This window comes from Schistocerca gregaria, chromosome 4, assembly GCF_023897955.1.
Source record: "Schistocerca gregaria isolate iqSchGreg1 chromosome 4, iqSchGreg1.2, whole genome shotgun sequence".
Classification (NCBI taxonomy): Eukaryota; Metazoa; Arthropoda; class Insecta; order Orthoptera; family Acrididae; genus Schistocerca; species Schistocerca gregaria.
In genome coordinates, this window is record NC_064923.1 from 634,826,910 (window position 1) to 634,849,588 (window position 22,679).

General features: G+C 41.9%; 1 protein-coding gene across 10 annotated transcripts in view; it reads right to left on the bottom strand.

Moving 5' to 3' along the window:
- Window positions 1-22,679, bottom strand: part of LOC126267252 (protein bric-a-brac 1-like) — a 1,659,048-nt gene that overhangs the window by 1,276,097 nt on the left and 360,272 nt on the right. For all 10 annotated transcript variants that reach the window (XM_049972274.1, XM_049972281.1, XM_049972280.1 and 7 more), the window contains exon 6: window positions 2,963-3,021. The gene's annotated coding sequence lies outside the window, so the exon portion shown is untranslated. The remainder of the gene's footprint in view (window positions 1-2,962; window positions 3,022-22,679) is intronic.

Consider the following 22,679-nt stretch of genomic DNA (forward strand, 5'->3'; position numbering starts at 1 on the left):
GCCGGAATTTATTTACCGCTGGGGATACAGAGGCAGCGCCTAGTCTTGACATTCCGTTTTTTTTTTTCAGAACTCTAAAAGTCAGGCCATTGCGCCTTAGCTTTATGGTTGCTTGAGTGTTGAGTCAGCCCAGTGGAGCAAGTTTGTAATGTTCTTGTCTAATGTTATGGAGAACTGCATTTGACTTATTTGCGGCCGTTACTGTTCTCCCAAGCTGAGCACTTTGTCAAAATACAAACAATCTGTGGTTTAAATGATAAAATTTGGTCGTTATCTGACATTAGAGATTTCTAGTTTTATGGGCTATGAAGAACAATAATTCGAAAAAAAGGCCCTGTTTCATTTTGCAACTGTTGTTATCCAAACTGTTGTTCCCTTTTTACTCGCTGTTTAATGTAATTGCTGCTGATCTCTGGAATTGTATGTTAGTACATATAGTGTTTTTTTTAATGGTAATTAAGGTTTTTAAATGGTGTACGACATGTACTTAAAACCCCGGCCCAGTCCTTTGGCGTGTTTCATTTTGGGTTACGTTGCACTCCGAAAGGTAAGATTTCACGTTTGACACACTGCCACGCGAGGGTCCAAGCACACGGAGTAGTTTCTCAGTTATGTGAGTGGGTCGACTACTTAAGCAACAAAACCCAATACGTTGTCCTGGACAGCGAGTGTTCAACGCTCACAGATACGGATGTTGTCAGCACTGTCTCAGGGAAGTGCGACTTTTCTCCTCTGCATACGGAAACGATGTGAGCAGCAATGTACAACTTTCGCAAATGACACCGCCGTGTACGGGAAAACTTCGTCGTTGGATGCCTGTAAGCTGATGCATGATGAGGTGGACAGAATTTCTATTTTGTGTTATCGATGGCAACTTGTTATGAATGTGGAATACTCTAGGTTAATGGAGACGAGTAGGAAACACGATTATGCGATGTTCGAATGCATTATTATTGATGTGCTGCTTGACTCAGGCGTATCGATTAAATACATGGCCATAACGTTCGAAAACGACATGAAACAAAGCGTGCACGAAAGGCCGGTTGAAGGGAAGGGAATGACCACATCGGTGCAAAGTGAAACATGTGGGAAAGTGCGGGTCATTTATAAAGGATACCGCATATAGAACACTAGTGCAACCCAATCTTCAATGCGGCTCGAGTGTTTGGGACCTTCACCAGAAGCAGTTCAGAGGTGTGCAACTAGATTTGTGACCGGTAGGTCCCATCAACACGCAGGTATTATTGTACTGCTCCATGAACCCAAATGCTAATTCCAGGAGGGAAGCAGACATTAATTGCATCAAATACTGTTCTGAAACTTTAGAGAAACAGCGTCTGCGACACATTACAGCCCTTCGCCATGGTGGCTTGTGGAGCATATGAGTATAGATAATCGTACAGGTGCAAAAAGAAAAATATGTATGCATGCAGATGACGCAGTCAGAAATCAAACTCCAGTACACACTCTAAGTAGATGAACAATGTAACGGAGACTATAAAGCTACAATGGCATGAAAAATGTTTCTCGGCCTGTCACTAAAGACGGAGTTATTTATTTAGAAAAGTGTGAAAGATATCTGATTCCCATGTGTTATTTCGAAAAGGCTGATAGTATGTACAACAACCTGAAATCTCACCATACCAGTCGATCCACACACGTGAAGTTCGTATACATTTACATAATTATTTATTTAAAGCCTGCGACTCAATCGCATTGACGTGTTCAATGTGGTACGTGAACATGGTGTGGAGGTGTGGATACCAAAGTAACAAACTCAATCTGGTAAGATATTCGATACACTGCAGAAAGATATCACGGAATAAACGTGGGGACAAAAAGGAAACATCAGTATCAAATGTCTTCTGACGATGATCTGATAATTTAAACATCTCGTCTAGGCAGGTATCAGCACACACAAACTGTAGGAAACACAAATGCTGACTCCAAAGCAGTTTATTTACCGACTGGTTTCAGTCCAGGAGCATGTTCACGGTAGTCAAATATGCAACTATAAAACCAGTATTACATATTATACATTTTTCGAATGCCATGATACTTAATTTAAGTAAAGCATAACGATAACTATGCGAAATGAAGACATTAAACCGGCTCAATGCCTTGTTTTGTAGGTATCAGACTTGCGATGCCTCATTAAGAAATAGGCTGAAGTGCTCAGTTTGGCCTTACAATATATATGAAAATAACTTTTAAAAAAACATTAACAGTATTTTAGATATACTGTGAAACACTTCTGACCTCAGGGGTACGATTCGGAATACTGGAGTACATTATTGTTTTTCAATGCAATGTCTAAACGATTCGTAATTTCTGAAAGCCAACCACGCACCCCCAAAAAAGTCTTACAGTGATTCATACCCGATGACTAACACTTCTTCCCACAGCAAAGTATATGGCTTGTTGAATCTATGTTGAACGTACTAAGCGATGAAAACTTGAAGTGTGCTAGCTTAAATTCAAACTGCAAAAAATCCAAGCAGATAGTTCAAAACCGTGACTATTTGGGCAAAAGAACACAAAATACGGGTTGTGGCTTTTATACGTTCCTAATTAGAATATTTTGTGATAATCACTTTGAAACTAGCGTTTACTTTTCACAATGCGCGGTTTGCAGCACACTTTTTCTGTCAGACAATTTACATCTGAAAACAAACGATCGGAAGCGAGGCTACTGTAACAACCTGTGTCAGCTGTTCAACAGGCAGACCATTTTGTAGCACTTAATTATACTACTAGTTCACGTGGCTTACCACGACCGCCTCCTACATCACAATAGGTTAACTGATGCAGTGAAGTCACTGTAAAGTATTAAGAGAGCCCTCCACCGTTGTATTTTGTTGTTGTTTAAAAAAATAGCAGGTAGCACTGCATCGGACAGTTATCACCGTCAGCGAGCACAAATGCAAATAGGAACGGACTAAGCAGCGGTCCATCAACTTACCTAGTAGTCTCTACGAGTACTGCATGTAGTGAGTCCGTCTTCGCTCGTCCATTGCGTTCCTGTAACAGAGAAAACGTCACGTATGGTTTAACAGGCTGTTGAGCCACAAGTTTTGAGTGTGAGGGAAGAATTAACAATAGTCACGGAGAGCACCAAGCATAAACAAGTGTGTAATACGTTTCTGTTCGTGTTGTAAACATTATTTGACAGTTGGGCTTTACAAAGTGACGGCATTTGTGAAACAAGAATAAGCCATGAAAAAGGAAGGCAGTAAATATGACAACGCCATGTAACACTGTAAGCTGCTGTTAATAATATCTATCAAGAAGCGGCCGGTTTCAGACAATGCTCATTTTCCAGTCTTGTAGTACAAACTTTATAAATATAGAGAATGCAGGTAAAACGTATGTACCAAATTGCAGCAAAAAGCAATACTTAGTTTTAAAATCATTCAAAGAACGTCTACGCTCATAGTACAGAAGTACCTATATCGTGCGATTTAAGTTGGAGGCAACTTTAACCTACAGTTTATAATGTATAGAGTTAAGTGTCTATGCATTCATTCATTGCAGATAATACGAACAGGCAGTTGTGTGAAATACTTTTGAACACGTTTTCTGAAATCTGTCTTGAGCAGCTGGTTCGTCACCCCTTACGCAAATATTTCAGACAATGTAACTACTAACAGGACTGACCTTATCGACGGCGTCAGTATAGGGACAGTGATTATTGATCATGATTCCACTACAGTTACAACAGTTAACATATCAATCAAGATGGTTATTAGTATTCCGACTAGAAATGGCACATAAGCAGTTGTTACCATCCCACTTAAACAATGAATGGACACCATTTAGTTCCAGTATGATGGGCAGAGAGGAATATGGGCAAAGTTTAAAAGCATTGTAAATCGTGGTCTGAAGAACTACACGCTGAGTAAGTGGATTAACACCCGAAAGACCCACCGTCCTTTAACAAGGAAATTCGGAAAATGCTGAGGAAGAAAAAGTTATTGCACTCTTCGTTCAAAAGGGAACACGCAAATGACCCCTGTCAAAAGTTAGTAGAAATTCGTGCGGCTGTAAAAAGATCGATGGACGAAGCACACAACAACACCCACCGTCGTACCTTAGCAAAAGATCTTTCAAAGAAACCAAGAAAATTCTGGTCCTACGTAAAATCGCTGGATAGGACTAAGGCTCCCACGTAGGAGTTTCAAGCAAACATATCACCGTTCGACCGTCGCAGACAGTCGTGCATGGAGGACATAATAATAGGCGTACATGGCATAGAGAAGAAACTGCAAGAGTTAAAATCAATTAATTCACGAGGTCTGGACGGAATCCCCATTGGTTTTAAAGCACTGGCCCCTTATTTAATTTGCATTGCAGAGAAAAGTCGCAAGCGGCTGAGAAAAAGCAAAGGTGACTGCTGTATGTAAGTGTAGAATTAAGGACCTGCAAAATTACAGAGCAATATCCTGAACATCGTTTTGCAGCAGAATTCTGTAACATATTTTCAGTTCAAATACCAATGATTTCCTCATCCGATGTTCTTCGGACATGGAGGAGATAGAGTCAGGAACTGTCGATGACATGCCTCACTCAGGCCGCCCAAACGCTACTATAGTAGTGGATGACCGCTGGCTCCAGATTATGGCTCGGAGGAACCCTGACAGCAGTAACGCCACCATGTTGAATAATGCTTTTCGTGCAGCTACAGGTCGTCGTTTAAGGACTCAAATTGTTTGCAATAGTCTGCGTGATGCGCAACTTCACTTCCGACGTCCATGGCGAGGTCCATCTTTGCAACCACGACACACGACACCATGCAACGCGGTACAGATGAGCCCAACAACACACCGAATGGACCGCTCAGGATTGCCATCACGTTCTCTTCACTGAAGAGTACCGCATATGCCTTCAACCAGACAATCGTCGGGGACGTGTTTGGAAGCAACCTGGTCAGGCTGAACGCCTTAGACCTGCTGTCCAGCGTGTGCAGCAAGGTGGAGGTTCCCTGCTGTTTTGGGGTGGCATTACGTGGGGCCGACGTACATCGCTGGTGGTCACGGAAGGCGCCGTAACGGCTGTAAGATACGTGAATGTCATCCTTCGACCGATAGTACAACCGTATCGGCAGCATATTGGCGAGGCATTCGTCTTCATGGACGGCAATTCTCGTGAATGACTTCCTTCAGAATAACGACATCGCTCGATTAGAGTGGCCAGCATGTTCTCCAGATACAAACGGTATCGAATATGTCTGGGATAGATTGAAAAGGGCTGTTTATGGACGGCACCAACCACTCGGAGGGATCTACGCCGAATCGCCATTTAGGAGTGGGACAATATGGACCAACAGTGCCTTCATGATCTTGTGGATAATATGCCACGACGAATACAGGCATGCATCAGTGCAAGAGGACGTGCTACTGGGTATTAGAGGTACCGATGTGTACAGCAATTTGGAGCACCACCTCTGAAGGTCTCGCTGTATGGTGGTACAACATGCAATGTGTGGTTTTCATGAGCAATAAAAAGAACGGAAATGATGTTTATGTTGATCTCTTTTCCAATTTTCTGTACATGTTCTGGAACTCTCGGAACCGAGGTGATGCAAAACGCTTTTTGATGTATGTAATATAGCAGAACGAACTGACACTTGATTAAGATTACTGCGCAACATGTGCGAAGATCAGCAAACCAAAATTTCATTGACATTAATGCCATCTCTCAAGTGTGCCGAGAACTTTCCGCCAAGCTGTCGTGCGTAGATACGAAGACGTTTCTTGTTCCATTCTAGGAAAGATGCTGAACAAGATTAAGCCAAGAAACGTCAATGAATGTCAACATCTGCTTCTAGACACTTCAGCAGTCTGCGCTATCTTCCCTCGAGGAATACAAGCCATTCGCGTGCATTGTGTGTTCCATAAGGGAACGCTGGACAAACCAGTACGGACACACCGACGAAAGAGAGCGCCTCCTAATTATGCTGAACATAAATATGTAGGTTTGATGGAAATTTGCTCGAAAAAATGTTGCCACAGTTGCCTATTTCAGAGCTATAAATATTTATAAACGAAGGGTTTACGGAACGGACCAAAGCTGCCTGGAGGTAATTTTATACGTATAAAACCGTTAAATAATGTAGGCATATGAATCAGTATTGTAAACAACAGTTTTTACTTGGATAATCAATACCGGTTGCCAAATTGCGCCACTGACTGGAGATTACCTGTAGCAACTTTTCATTACGGAGAAGGCTTAGTGCGGCTACAGGAGACCTCGGTAGCCGCGGAGGAGCAGGTCGAAGCAGTATCGGCGTCGCCTGTAAATTCCACAGACTTAGCTGCGTCAGATCGATACAAAACTTTCATGATTATAACGCCCTGGAGCCTCTTCACCTCTGCCACAAGCGTCAGAGGAACACCTGTTTATGGACTGACTGTCGTAGTTATGAAGCACTCGAGCAACAAAATCTTGTCGGAGAAGCAAAAGCGACAGCGGAGGCAAATCTGCTTATCCGTGCGCCTATGTCTCTCAGCGTGATTGAGGAAAGTCCTATTTCGTGTAAAATTCCTTACACAAATTTAGTGGCTGTTCCTCATTAAAGATTTTTGATGGTATTCTCCATTACTTTTGAGAATCTTACTGGTTTTCGTAGTCGATAAAGTACTTGTTTTGGAGATAACAGTTGTTCGTTCACTGTGACTTGCTTCGGGGTCGCAGCCCTATTCTCAAGCAATCGTGCACGTTTAAGTCTCCCAGACTGTGCACGCTGCTACTTGGCAGTGGCTGACAATCAGACAATGATTACATAGATCGTGCCATATGTTGATTAATCTCAGATTAAAAACTCTGAACATGCATGTCGTCACAACCAGGTTCATCTGCAACAGTGAGTATAAACACACGACGGTTTATTATTCAGTAATTATATGGCACAATATATATACACTTTGTCGAAATGTTAGCCATTAATGATGCCGAGTACCACGTTGACCGTCTGGGAAACTTTAGCGACGATGACTGCTTGAGGATGGAGCTGCAACTCCGAAATTATCCGCAATGAACGAAAGACAAATTCATAAAAACAGAGTGTAGCTGCAGAACGTCTATTCCCGAAACAATTATTTTCAACTCTGTATCTCTTTTTACAAAGCTAACGTTTTACATGAAGTATAGGTACTTATTGAGCGTGATTTCGAATGTCGAATTCCATATCTCGAAGCATGTATAGCGCAAGAAGGCAACAGCAACTAACTCGACTTGGCATGCAGCAACCTGTATTACCGAAACATAGATGTAGGTCGCGTTATCCAGGAAAATGATCTAGAAAAGGAGTGAATCTAACAATTTTTAATTCCTTCTTAAAAAAAATTATCAGGATATATTTTTATATATATACATTTTTTTATCGACACGAACACATGATCTTTTCACAGTGCCTTAACCGGTTTCGACCAGCCTATGTCTAACTCCGGAGTGTTAATATATTTTAAGAAGAAGAGACAAAGAATCATTATAGAATCTATGAAATCTGCCAAGCAACTATCTCCATATTGATAGAAAAGAATAAAGATCTATCTGAAGGCAAATGCTGCGAGCGATGACATAACGTTTCGTTGCGTTGTCAACAATACTATAGGTCTTTTTAGGCCTTGCAGTAATACAGCTTATATATCGTCTTTTGCGACAGTCATAAAAATCTGTTTCGCTTTAACTGACATGACAAAAGTAATGGGATAGCGATATGCATCTACTGTACACAAATAGCGGTAGTATCGCGTACAAAATGTATAAAAGGGCAGTTCACTGGCATTTGTACTCACGTGATTCATGTTAAATGGTTTCCGACATGATTATGGCCGGGAGTTGACATACTTTGAATGCGGAATTGTAGTTGAAGCTAGACGCATGGGACATTCCATTTCGTACATCGTTACAGAATTCAGTATTTCGCCATAAACAGTATCAAGCCTGTGCCAAAAATACCAAATTCCAGCCATTAACTTCCACCAGGGACAACGCAGTGGCCGACGGCCTTCACGTAACGACTGAGAGCAACGGCGGTTGCGTAGTTGTCAGTGCTAACAGACAACCAACACTGCATGAAATACCCGCAGAGATCAATCTGGGACGTACAACGAACGTATCCGTTAGGACAGTATGGGATTTTTGGTGTTAATTGGCTTTGGCAGCAGACGACCGACGCGGGAGCCTTTGCCAATTGCACGACGTCACCTGTAGCGTCTCTCGTGGCCTCGTGACCATATCGTTTAGACGCTAGACGACTGGAAAGCCGTAGCCTGGTCAGATGCGTCCCTACTTCAGTTGGTAACTGAGTGATGGCAGGGATCGAGTGTGGTGCAGACCCTACGAGGCCATGGACCTAAGCCATTAACAAGACACTGTACACACTGTTGGTGTTTTCTTCAAAATATCTCCGTAGCATGAAAAGCTTGTTTAGTGCAGGATATGGACTACTTTAATTCAGTAACTATATTAAACGGTGAGGAAGCAATCCCTTACCGGTCTTTAATTAATATATACGGCACCGCTCAATTCATACCAAATGCATGCTCTAACGCAAAACAAAGAATGTGTTGTTGGCACCATTTCCCCCAAGACTTCGTTGTAAGATACGCTACTACTCAATACTGTGTTTTTTTCCACAGTTTTACCATTCACACACACATCTTTAACTACATTTCATACCGTCTTACCGAAGATACAATAACATAAAAATATTTAAGAGCTTCAAAAAATAGTTCTAAGTATTATACAAAAAACAATTTCGAGCTAGCGCAGGTTCTGTACACTGCCCATCTCGCCAACAGCAAACAGAACTGCGTGAGAGAGTGAAGGAAAAGAATACCTAACAATTAAAACAAATATCAATATCAAGTAAGACATCTGTTTCACAATTATTCGAATGTTACGGTAAAACTGAATAAGTGCTGTGTAAAAGATTTAAAGGGTTACCTTTTGTACACTCTGTTATTTTCCACCGTTACGGCGCAAAAGTGTGAAATTTGGCTCTAAGGTGCCTCCGAGGTCCCTCTGCAATGCACGGAGTCATCCGACGTCATACTCGGACTCTGTGACGCTTTAAACAGCAAGGTGTACACATACGGAAAAAACCACCGGTGTTCAGAAGTTCATGTGAGGTGTAAGTGCATCAGTGAGGTCACACTAGCAGCAAATTTCAGCTCAATTTTGTCTAACGGCGCAATGGACGTGTCACGACTGGAAAACATCATTACACCCACTCTCTTGACGCCTCTGCGATGAAGATGAGAACCGCAATGCCCAGAGTTGGACATCATGCTGTTTTCTTATGGGTGGCTGAGTTTTCAACACAATGCCTCTCATAATCAACAGGAAAATGCATAAGCTGGTGTCATAAAAGGTGTCAGAGACATCACCCCTTTCGTTGGCGCGTTCATTTACACTTATTTCGTCGTCTAAAACGACAGTTTGCAGTTTGATGTGCAAAAGAATGACATTATTGACACGCCCACTCAACATGGGCTGACACATCTGAAGTGCAATACGACTTGTGTACAGGGAGGAACATTCGACGAAATCTGTACGTGATCCGCACGACTAAAATGGGAAAGACTACCTCTAAGGCTCCACCAGTATGACAACACCGTATGTGCACCCCCTTTGTTGAACACTTTAAAAATGTAACTGTGTAGAGACAACTCTTCAGAGACCACTACGCGCCTGCCAGCAGGCAACCCTTCAACATCTTACAGCTGAGTTGCGCTGCACAGCTCCTCTAGCGCCTGCTAACTGGCATGCGGAATGTGAGGGTGCATAACTAACTGGAGGTAGCAGTTTCGAATCCTGGTGATATACAGCATCTTCAATCAGTATGTGGCTGGCATGGAAAAACCACTGTTCCTGAATCCCAGAATGTACACTTAAGCTCTGCTTTCAATTCAGATCCTTTCTGAAGTGTCTCGTGGATTGACGGAGCTATAAGCTGTCAACGGCGATTCATCTGTCAGACGACGAAGTTAACGTCGACAGCCTTCATGGTACTTAAGCGAAGGCGTATGTACAGCCATCAAGCATCCGTAACAGCACTACACATCACTAGCACTAACACAAATAACCAGCTGTCACTTATTCATACTAATCTGAGGAAAGAAGGTGAATGTTATCCCAGTATTTACTTATCTCTCACAAACATCCATGAAAGTGGATCACAATGTGCGTGTTCAACTTAGAAACTAAGCTGAACGGCTAGTGATTCAGCAATTGCCACGATGGTGCTCACAGTGACCAGATTGAACGATCTAGAATTGGTATCGTTTCACAGAGCTGGACGTTTGCTTACTGTAACTCACTGTATATGTAGAATGTGTGGTGGCATAACGCTTACCGTATTTTCTATTAGCCATAACGAAGTTTCATTTACTGGCATTTATTTTATATCCAGAATGAACAATATTAAGTAAAATCACCAATCTTTTGGGGCAACTGATTGAAGTTACGGCCATACAAAAATGTTTAATGTAAAATGAGGTATCTGAAAGGAAATTCAGTTTTGCGATGAAATTGTTTTTGGCCATTATTACTTGATTATGATCACGCTATTATTTTCATCGCAGATTTTCATATACAAAGTTGTTCTATTTCGATAATTGCAATTACAAATACACATCGTTACCATATTCATTTCGGGCGCTGATCAGTTAAAGCAGTTCCTCTTGTAAAATTGTTGGGAGTTTTCAGATTACTGCGACGTTACTGAAAAGACATGCATTATAAACATCATTTGTGCAGGGAGGGGTTCGACATTTGCTACATCTCGTTCGCAATATGCCACACATGCTAAGACTGGACATGCTGCTGCGGTTATTTTACTTCAGTACTGAAATAATTGTCTTTTGAAAATTTGGAACTCTAGATATCTCGTCTGTGTGATGAAAGAAAATGAACGACACGGCTCAAAACGAAGGAGACAGTACCACATAACGTCTAGAAAAACTTTCATGACGACTGAAAATGCCTCTTGTCCTCCACGCCGCTACGAGTTCCCTCATTCTTCAACAGAAGGTTACGGAGAGACGTGTAGTGCACTGAGCTAAATAACCAGTCCTATGCTGTTAAGTTGTATCGATATATCGAATATTCCAAAAGTAAGGGGTGTTCAGTCATTAAAAATATTTACTCATTAGAAAAATTTCTAAAATGCGGTATTGGTTTCCTGCACACCTACTTTTCCACGCGATCGCCGTTCTCTTCTAAGCAATTTTCGCAACAATGCACCAACTTCTTCAACCAATGTGCACAAAAATTCTTCAGCTAGGTACGAAATATGCTGACAACGGTTGTCTTAAATCGTTCTTCATCTTCAAACGACTGTCCCCGAAGTCATAGTTTCGAGTTCAAGGAGAGATAAAGTCGAACCTCAATATCACTATCAGCAGTGATGTGTGAAAGTGCTAGTGGTGGAGAATTGCACCAAGCGATAGTTTTTCCGTGTCTATCATATAAATAGCGGTCCGTTCAAGATGGGAAAATCGTCATCCAGAGCACCAATCGTAATTTGTATACAAGATCGCAGTTGTTGGTCCACTCACTCGTCGCTCGATTTCATGTGGAGCACCATTCGCGCATGTTTGTTCTGCGGTGCCAACATTTGAATATAATAAGCAAACGGCCTCTGCTTTTTGAATGCGCTTCGTAAAGTAAGTGATGGTCCAAGATGGCGAGACAACTGAGAACTATTAGTTGCTAGTGAAAGCCGACGACGAGATGCTGTCGGTTGCATGGTAATTATCATTCGTGATTACCAGTTGCAGGTGTGGATACTGAAAAGCTTTTACAGAACTCGAACCCGGTCTGAAGCGGAAGTGGTGCCACGTTTTAGAAGTTAGCGACTAGTAGCATACTACCCTCCGAAAGATGTGTGTCCAGTTCGAGTTCCGATCCGGTTCATAGGTTATCTCGCCAGACATTATACGTAGAGGAAATAAAAGTAATGGGATAGCGATATGCACATATACAGACAGCGGTAGTATCGTGCACGCAAGGCATCAAAAGGGCAGCGCACTGGCGGAGCTGTGATTTGTATTCAGGTGAATATTTAACAGATTTTGAACGCGGATTGGCAGTTGGAGCTGGACGCATGGGACATTCCATTTCGTACATCGTTAGGGAAGCCCATACTCCGAGAGCCTGTATCAATTGTGTGCCGAGAATACCGTATTTCAGGCATTACGTGCACGAACAACGCAGTGGCCGACCGCTTTCACTGAATCTCCGAGACTAGAGGCGTTTGTGTAGAGATGTCAGTGTTAACGGACAACCAACACTACATGAAACAATTGTAGAAATCAATGTGTGAGGTATGCCAAACGTGTCCGTTAGGACAGTGGCGCGAAATCTGGCTTTAATGGGCTATAGCAGCAGATGATGGACGTCAGTGCCTTTGCTAACAGCATGACATGGCCTGTAGCGCCTCTGCTCGGGACCATATCGGCTAGACCCTGGACGATGGGAGCGCCACGGCCTGGTCAGATGCGTCCCGACTTCAGTCGGTAACAGCTGATGGTAGGGTTCGAGTGCACCGCAGATCCTATGAAGCCATGGACCCAAATTGTCAACAAGGCACTGCACAAGTTGGTGGTGGCTCCATAATGGTGTGGTATTTGCTTAGAAGGAATTTACTGAGTCCTCTGGTCCAAATCAACCGATCACTGACAATTTGCCGCTATTCATGAACGTCTACATCTACATCTACATTTATACTCCGCAAGCCACCCAACGGTGTGTGGCAGAGGTCACTTCACGTGCCACTGTCATTACCTCGCTTTCCTGTTCCAGTCGCGTATGGTTCGCGGGAAGAACGACTGTCGGAAAGCCTCCGTGCGCGCTCGAATCTCTCTAATTTCACATTCGTGATCTCCTCGGGAGGTATAAGTAGTGGGAAGCAATATATTCGACACCTCATACAGAAACGCTCCCTCTCGAAACATGGATAGCAAGCTACACCGCGATGCAGAGCGCCTCTCTTGCAGAGTGTGCCACTTGAGTTTGCTAAACATCTCCGTAACGCTGTCACGCTTACCAAATAACCCTGTGACGAAACGCGCCGCTCTTCTTTGGATCTTCTCTATCTCCTCCGTCAACCCGAACTGGTACGGATCCCACACTGATGAGCAATACACAAGTATAGGACGAACGAGTGTTTTGTAAGCCACCTCCTTTGTTGATGGACTACATTTTCTAAGGAGTCTACCAATGAATCTCAACCTGGCACCCCCCTTACCAACAATTAATTTTATATGATCATTCCACTTCAAATCGTTCCGTACGCATACACCCAAATATTTTACAGAAGTAACTGCTACCGGTGTTTGTTCCGCTATCATATAATCACACAATAAAGGATACTTCTTTCTATGTAATCGCAATACATTATATTTGTCTATGTTAAGGTCAGTTGCCACTCCCTGCACCAAGTGCCTATCCGCTGCAGATCTTCCTACATTTCGCTGCAGTTTTCTAATGCTGCAACTTCTCTGTATACTACAACATCATCCGCGAAAATACGCGTGGAACTTCCGACACTATCTACTAGGTCATTTATATATATTTTGAAAGGCAATGGTCCTATAACACTCCCCTGTGGCACGCCAGAGGTTACTTTAACGTCTGTAGACGTCTCTCCACTGAGAACAATATGCTGTTCTGTTTGCTAAAAACTCTTCAATCCAGCCACACAGCTGGTCTGATATTCCGTAGGCTCTTACTTTATCATGCGACGGTGCGGAAATGTATCGAACGCCTTCCGGAAGTCAAGGAAAATGGCACCTACCTTGGAGCCTGTACGTAATATTTTCTGGGTCTCACAAACAAATAAAGCGAGTTGGGTCTCACACGATCGCTGTTTCCGGAATCCATGTTGATTCCTACAGAGTAGATTCTGGGTTTCCAGAAATGACATGATACGCGAGCAAAAAACATGTTCTACAATTCTAAAATTCGTGTTCCCAAACAGCGATAGAATTTTTATGGATGACAGTGCGCCATGTCACCGGACCACAATTCGAGCGAACGACTTGGCCAGCCAGATCGCCCGACATGGATCCCATCGAACATTTATAGGACATAATGGAGAGGCTAGTTCGTGCACAAAATCCCGCACCGGCAATACTTTCGGAATTACGGACGATTACAAAGGCAGCATAACTCAATATTTCTGCAGGGAAGTTCCAACGACTTATGGAGTCCACGTCACTTCGAGTTGCTGCACTACGCCGGGCAAAAGGGGATCCGAAACGATATTATGAAGGTATCCCGTGACTTTTGTTACCTCAGTGTATTCCTGTGTTGTTTTACAGACTATTTACAACTTGAAGCTATAAACGGCGAATGACAGTACGAAAAGGAGTTCCTACAGCAGCTTTATGTTAGATCTTAGCACCGCAGGTGGAGGTTAGCGAGAGCTCCGTGATCAAAGTGAGGGCACACAGAGCGCTCCTTGTGTGGCGGGCCGCGTATAAACGGACCGTGACAAAGAGTGCCCGTCGGAGGACGAAGTGATTGCGCAGACGGCTTCTATTAACAAAGCCAGCTCTCTGCTGCTATTTGTTGTGCAGCAGCGAGCGAGGCGGCGGTGACAAATTCACGGCGGAGCCCCGGGGCGCGCCGCCGCTGATCGAATAATCACTAACACATTCATAGGCGCGTGAATGTTGCAGCGCAGGCCGGCCCGCTCCCAAGATGGCCGGGCTCTTTGTGGCGCGGGTTACCTGTGGCTGCGCGCGCGCCTCTATTCCGTTTGATCACTTGTTGTGCCGGCCGGCCGCTTCAATAAAACAGCGCGCCCGCGGGCCGCGCGCCCCGCTTATAATTACTGTGCACGCTCTGCCTCTGCCGCTGCCGCTGCGACGGGACGCGGACGCATGCGAAATGCGACACGCCGCCGCCTCCGGTCGCCGCGCGCCGCAGCTCGGCGGAATCCGTCGCGGCTAGCTGGCTACCCGGCCTGCAGCTTCCTTTACACACGGTAAACTGTGATCCTATCTCTTTCCGAACTCTCCAGCAATAAAACTAGCATCTGGTTGCGGCCCAGCTAGATAAGTATTAACGAAGAAAACAGATTTCATGTAAGAGTCTCGGAAGCATTTCATTAATAAGATGTTTCGCCAAAACCATTTTCGGATATTAATAAAGCATGGACCCTGGATTACAAGTTTTCACTTAAACAGCTTCCATAAAGAAGGCGAAGTGGTAACATCTAGGGTACGGAAATAATTTGTTTCAGAAGTTATTCTGTATTATATCTGTATTATAAGATGACGAAAGCTGGACGTTCATATCTTTTTATTTTTTATTTTTTGGAAAGTTCTGTTGCCCCGAGCATTCACAAACTCTGAGATACCGGGTGATCAGAAAGTCAGTTCACAAACTCTGAGATACCGGGTGATCAGAAAGTCAGTATAAATTTGAAAACTGAATAAATCACGGAATAATGTAGATAGAGAGGTACAAATTGATACACATGCTTGGAATGACATGGGGTTTTATTAGAACCAAAAAAAAAAAAATACAAACGTTCAAAAAATGTCCGTTAGATGTAGCTTCATCTGATCAAAATATGAATAATTAGTATAACAAAGTAAGACAAAGCAAAGATGATGTTCTTTACAGGAAATGCTCAATATGTCCACCATCATTCCTCAACAATAGCCGTAGTCGAGGAATAATGTTGTGAACAGCACTGTAAGGCATGTCCGGAATTATGGTGAGGCATTGGCGTCGGATGTTGTCTTTCAGTATCCCTATAGATCTCGGTCGATCACGATACACTCGCACCCCAAAACCAATAATCGCACGGACTGAGGTCTGAGGACCTGGGAGGCCAAGCATGACGAAAGTGGCGGCTGAGCACACGACCATCACCAAACGACGCATGCAAGAGATCTTTCACGCGTCTAGCAATACTTTGTTTTTTTTTTTGTTTGTTCTAATAAAACCCCATGTCATTCCTAGCATGTGTGCCAATTTTTACCACTCTATCTACATTATTACGTGGTTTATTAAGTTTCCAAATTTATACTGACTTTTTGATCACCCGGTATTATTATTGCGAGTGGTTGCGAGCGGACAGTTGGTGGTAGTCCGTCGCCTAGTGGCATTGAGAGAAGCTGCATCGGGAGAGGTTGCAGCCTGCCCTGACCGTGCTAATAGCGCCAGAGAATATTTTGGTATTAATCGAGGATTTTTGGTAATTTGCCTTTTTTGCTGCACATAGTTGCTGCGTGCTTGCGCATTGGAGGGATTTTGTAAGATTTGTTTAGGCACGCACTGAATGTAATATTCACGTCTTTGTTGTGACCAGATACGTGGTTATTGATTACGATTGGACTCTTCTTTTCCTTGGACAGTTTAATTAGGAAAAACTTAAATTATTCCACAATGTCTGTAATCAACAATCGTAATCAATAATCACGTATCTGGTCACAACAAAGACGTGAATAAGATTTATTTTGTAATTGAATCTTATTCACGTCTTTGTTGTGACCAGATACGTGATTATTGATTACGATTGATGATTACAGACATTGTGGAATAATTTAAGTTTTTCCTAATTAAACTGTCCAAGGAAAAGAAGAGTCTGAATAAAATTTGTCAGTGCATGAATCTTCAATTTTCAGAATATCTTAAATTAAAAATTTGCGTTGATTCTTGTCATTTTCTTACAATGCTTAAGGCTTGTTGACTAAACCACTTTTGTTCAGTTAATTTCTATAAAAATAAAACAACGGAATAGTTCCATCAGTAGATGTGACCATGTACTGGAGTCTGCATGCATCGCAGTATTTCTCTTGAATATTTTAGTGCCGGCCGGTGTGGCCAAGCGGTTCTACGCGCTTCAGTCTGGAACCGCGCGACCGCTATGGTCGCAGGTTCGAATCCTGCCTCGGGCATGGATGTGTGTGATGTCCTTAGGCTAGTTAGGTTTAGGTAGTTCTAAGTTCTAGGGGACTGATGACCTCAGAAGTTAAGTCCCATAGTGCTCAGAGCCATTTGAACCAATTATTTATACAGCTGCAGTTGCAAGACGAGGTAAGTTGTCTGTAGCGTGCAGGAGCATTGCTACTGTTAGGAGCCGTTACAGAATATTTTTAGAATTATCGTCAGGTACTACAGAATTGATATTTCACGATTTATAGGAAGAGTGATTAATTTCTGTTTCTGCTCTTTATCACAATAGAGACATGTCCGATAGATGGAGGTTCCAGAAAATGTTTCAATACTGACGTGTCAGAATAAGGCTTTTCATAATAGAAGTGGCACGGCTACATATGACATTTTATGATAAAGACAATAAAGTTTCATTAGATTGCCTTGCAATTTTGGAGAAAAAGTATGAGTAACGATAATTTATCAAATAGAGATTTACACATTTCCGTACGTCTTTCACCAGGCTAATAAAAAAATTACAATTTTTGACAATAGAACTACCAACTGTAGGCCTGTCTGCCAGGGAAATGCTGATCTCTTGTGAAGAATGACTGGAACGCGAGTTACAGTATGAGAGACAACGCTTCTATTCAGAAAAACGAGAGTGTATATTACTATTATTTTCTCACAGTTGTTGTTGTTGTTATGGTGGTCTTCAGTCCTGAGACTGGTTTGATGCAGCTCTCCATGCTACTCTATCCTGTGCAAGCTTCTTCATCTCCCAGTACCTACTGCAACCTACATCCTTCTGAATCTGCTTAGTGTATTCATCTCTTGGTCTCCCTCAACGATTTTTACCCTCCACGCTGCCCTCCAATGCTAAATTTGTGATCCCTTGATGCCCCAGAACATGTCCTACCAACCGATCCCTTCTTCTAGTCAAGCTGTGCCACGAACTCTTCTTCTCCGAAATTCTATTCAGTACCTCCTCATTAGTTATGTGATCTACCCATCTAATCTTCAGCATTCTTCTGTAGCACCACATTTCGAAAGCTTCTATTCTCTTCTTGTCCAAACTATTTATCGTCCATGTTTCACTTCCATACATGGCTACACTCCATACCAATACTTTCAGAAACGACTTCCTGACACTTAAATCTATGCTCCATGTTAACTAATTTCTCTTCTTCAGAAACGCTTTCCTTGCCATTGCCAGTCTACATTTTATATCCTCTCTACTTCGACCATCATCAGTTATTTTACTTCCTAAATAGCAAAACTCCTTTACTACTTTAAGTGTCTCATTTCCTAATCTAATTCCCTCAGCATCACCCAACTTAATTCGACTACATTCCATTATCCTCGTTTTGCTTTTGTTAATGTTCATCTTATACCCTCCTTTCAAGACACTGTCCATTCCGTTCAACTGCTCTTCCAAGTCCTTTGCTGTCTCTGACAGAATTACGATGTCATCGGCAAACCTCAAAGTTTTTATTTCTTCTCAATGGATTTTAATACCTACTCGGAATTTTTCTTTTGTTTCCTTTACTGCTTGCTCAATATACAGATTGAATAACATCGGGGAGAGACTACAACCCTGTCTCACTCCATTCCCAACCACTGCTTCCCTTTCATGTCCCTCGACTCTTATAACTGCCATCTGGTTTCTGTACAAATTGTAAATAGCCTTTTGCTCCCTGTATTTTACCCATGCCACCTTCAGAATTTGAAAGAAAGTATTCCAGTCAACATTATCAAAAGCTTTCTCTAAGTCTACAAATGCTAGAAACGTAGGTTTGCCCTTCCTTAATCTAGCTTCTAAGATAAGTCGTAGGGTCAGTATTGCCTCACGTGTTCCAACATTTCTACGGAATCCAAACTGATCTTCCCCGAGGCCCGCTTCTACTAGTTTTTCCATTCGTCTGTAAAGAATTCGTGTTAGTATTTTGCAGCTGTGACTTATTAAACTGATAGTTCGGTAATTTTCACATCTGTCAACACCTGTTTTCTTTGGGATTGGAATTATTATATTCTTCTTGAAGTCTGAGGGAATTTCGCCTGTCTCATACATCTTGCTCACCAGATGGTAGAGTTTTGTCAGGAGTGGCTCTCCCAAGGCTGTCAGTAGTTCCAGTGGAATGTTGTCTACTCCCGGGGCCTTGTTTCGACTCAGGTCTTTCAGTGCTCTGTCACGCAGTATCGTATCTCCCATTTCATCTTCACCTACATCCTCTTCCAGTTCCATAATATTGTCCTCAAGTACAACGCCCTTGTATAGACCCTCTATATACTCATTCCACCTTTCCGCTTTCCCTTCTTTGCTTAGAACTGGGTTTCCATCTGAGCTCTTGATGTTCATACAAGTGGTTCTCTTATCTCCAAAGGTCTCTTTAATTTTCCTGTACGCAGTATCTATCTTACCCCTAGTGAGATAAGCCTCTACATCCTTACATTTGTCCTCTAGCCATCCCTGCTTAGCCATTTTGCACTTCCTGTCGATCGCATTTTTGAGACGTTTGTATTCCTTTTTGCCTGCTTCATTTACTGCATTTTTATATTTTTTCATTTAATCAATTACATTCAATATTTCTTCTGTTACCCAAGGATTTCTACTAGCCCTCGTCTTTTTACCTACTTGATCCTCTGCTGCCTTCTCTACTTCATCCCTCAAAGCTACCCATTCTTCTTCTACTGTATTTCTTTCCCCCATTCCTGTCAATTGCTCCCTTATGCTCTCTCTGAAACTCTGTACAACCTCTGGTTCTTTCAGTTTATCCAGGTCCCATCTCCTCAAATTCTCACCTTTTTGCAGTTTCTTCAGTTTTAATCTACAGGTCATAACCAATAGATTGTGATCAGAGTCCACATCTGCCCCTGGAAATGTCTTACAATTTAAAACCTGGTTCCTAAATCTCTGCCTTACCATTATATAATCTATCTGAAACCTGTCAGTATCTCCAGGCTTCTTGATGTATACAGCCTTCTTTTATGATTCTTGAACCAAGTATTAGCTATGATTAAGTTATGCTCTGTGCAAAATTCTACCAGGCGGCTTCCTCTTTCATTTCTTTTCCCCAATCCATATTCATCTACTACGTTTCCTTCTCTGCCTTTTCCTACTACCGAATTCCAGTCACCCATGACTATTAAATTATCATCACCCTTCACTATCTGAATAATTTCTTTTATTTCATCATACATTTCTTCAATTTCTTCGTCATCTGCAGAGCTAGTTGGCATATAAACTTGTACTACTGTAGTAGGTGTAGTAAATTTAGAATTCTTCGCAATTCCAGCAATGAAATTCATCCAAGGAAGTGGTTACAACGATTTGACTATTCTTTATCACCAACATGGCCAACTGGCCACAAACTGTGATTCATTAACAGTTATCTCGAAAAAGAACCAACGACAAGAATGAGATCGATTGCACATGAGTGTCACACCTCTGGTGATTTTTTATCGCGCATGGTGTGAAACAAGTCTAGATCGCGCGAAACATAACATTATCATCATACAAACCTATGAACAACCTAATTTCTCAACTCCTGTGCAATACTTTGACAACATGATGCACATGAACAGATTTTTAACTAATCCGCACAGAACGTCGGAATTAATTAGCATTTTTTTGGCTAAATTACCTATCAGATTATGTCATATAGTTTTGGCAGGATGTTGTAAAGATGACTAGGAAGCTTTCCAAGCTCTTTTACAAGAACTTGAATATGACAACAATGACACACCCAAACATAACAGTAATCAGTATTGGGAAAAATACCGTCCGCGGTGTAACCGGAAAAGTAGATGGGATTTGCGTGAGCGGTATGATCAGAGATGTGACGAAGACATCCATGATGTGGCACATCAGCCATACTATACACGTCAAAGACGCTCGACAAATTATTCGTGTGACCATCGGAATTATGAATAAGGGAACAGAGATCAAGACGTTATGGAAAGGAGACAATTTCAGACGTGGCAAATCGAAATTGGCGTGACCGAACAAATTTTGATTCCGAATGTAGTGCTCAGGTTTTAGAAATCAGGGCATCGAGCCCACGGGCCAATAATACTAATAACAGTTATGCAGGACGAAATAATTATTACGACAGATCAAATCAAAATTGATGTGATCGTATAGAGTCAAATGCCGGGTTAGAAATTAGACCGCCCAACGAACCGACACAACAACGACTAGCTGCCACAGGTGCCAATAGTCTACATACAAACCATACTAGCTTTGTAGGTTTTGATGACATTAGAGACACACTGTTACAAGAAAGTGACCTCTATCAACATACACTTGAACATCCTACCGTAAAAATTTCCGTATGAAATGTGTTAGTTTTTGCTGTACTTGATTTTGGTAGCCCAGTTAATGTGGTCAGTGAGTCATTGTTTAGTAAACGTGCTCAGTCATCTGTCCCAACTTAACTTCAATTTCAAGGATGGTTGACAAAGGAAGATGTGAACTGTTTGCATTTTTTCTTTACGCTCGAGTCACAATATTCATTAAATTTGTCTGATGGTCGCAGGAAAGACGTAACATTTCATTGTGAAGCTGAACAATTTACTAGCATAGAACGGTTAATTAGAAAGAAAGTATGAAGTAGATTCTGATGCAGGTACACATAAATTATTCGAAATTTTAAAATTACATTCTGAAGTTTTTCTCACAAGACAGGCACTTTTCTTTATGAATTCAAAGTTAAGGAACATAATAAATTTTTTGTATCAACTTGTGTTATGCTGTTGACACATAGTGAAAAGATCAATCAGGACATACAATCGATGCTATATCATGGAATAATAGAGGTTGCTATGAGCTGCTGCAAAAATCTGTAACACATTGTTAAAAAGAAAGATGATTCTATTAGACTTGTTCTAGATTCCAGAAACATCAACCCTATAACACAACTAGAAATAGAGCGACCACTAACACTAGACGAATTAGCATAGAAATTTCATGGTGTACAGGTAATATCTTCACTAGGTTTACGATACAGCTTTTGGCAAATCGAATTACATCCAACATGTAAAAAATAAACAGCCTTTCTCAGTTTTGGAACCTGCTGCCAATTTTGAAAATTACCATTTGATCTCAATGTTTCATCTGTTGCATTTGCCTGAGGTCTGACTACTATCTTACCAACGCATTTGAAGGACAGGGATCACCACTTTTGTTGACGAAATGTTTAAGCTTTATAGTCAATTTAGAAAAATCCGAATTTGGTACAATGCGAACTAAATTTCTTGGCCACATTTTCTCTATGAAAGCTCTCTCACCCAATCCAGAAAAACTGAAAGCAATTGAGAAAATACCTGTACTTAAAAACAAATGACAACTTAGAGGATTTTTAGGCCTTTTGAATTTTTATCGACATTTCATCAGGTTACAGAGTTTGCCTGCACCTAGACTATGTCAACTCACAGGTAACAATGCGGTTTGAAACTGGAATGATGTCACCCATATCAAATATGAAATCTCAAAACGGCACTGCTTAAAGCACCCAAATTATCACAGCCTAATGTATCTCTTGATTTTTGCCTTTTGATGGTTAGTTCAAAATCCAGTATTGGTGTAAACTTGTTTCAGGAAATTGTCGAAAATGGAATTCTTACACAGAAAACCATAGCTTTTGCCAGACAAGTCTTAACCTATGCCGAACGTAACTATTCTGTTACTGAGGTCGAAGCATTAGCCACAACCTGGGCATTTGATAAATTTCGAAATTTTCCACAAGGTAAACCCACTAAGGTTTATACCAATCATCGAG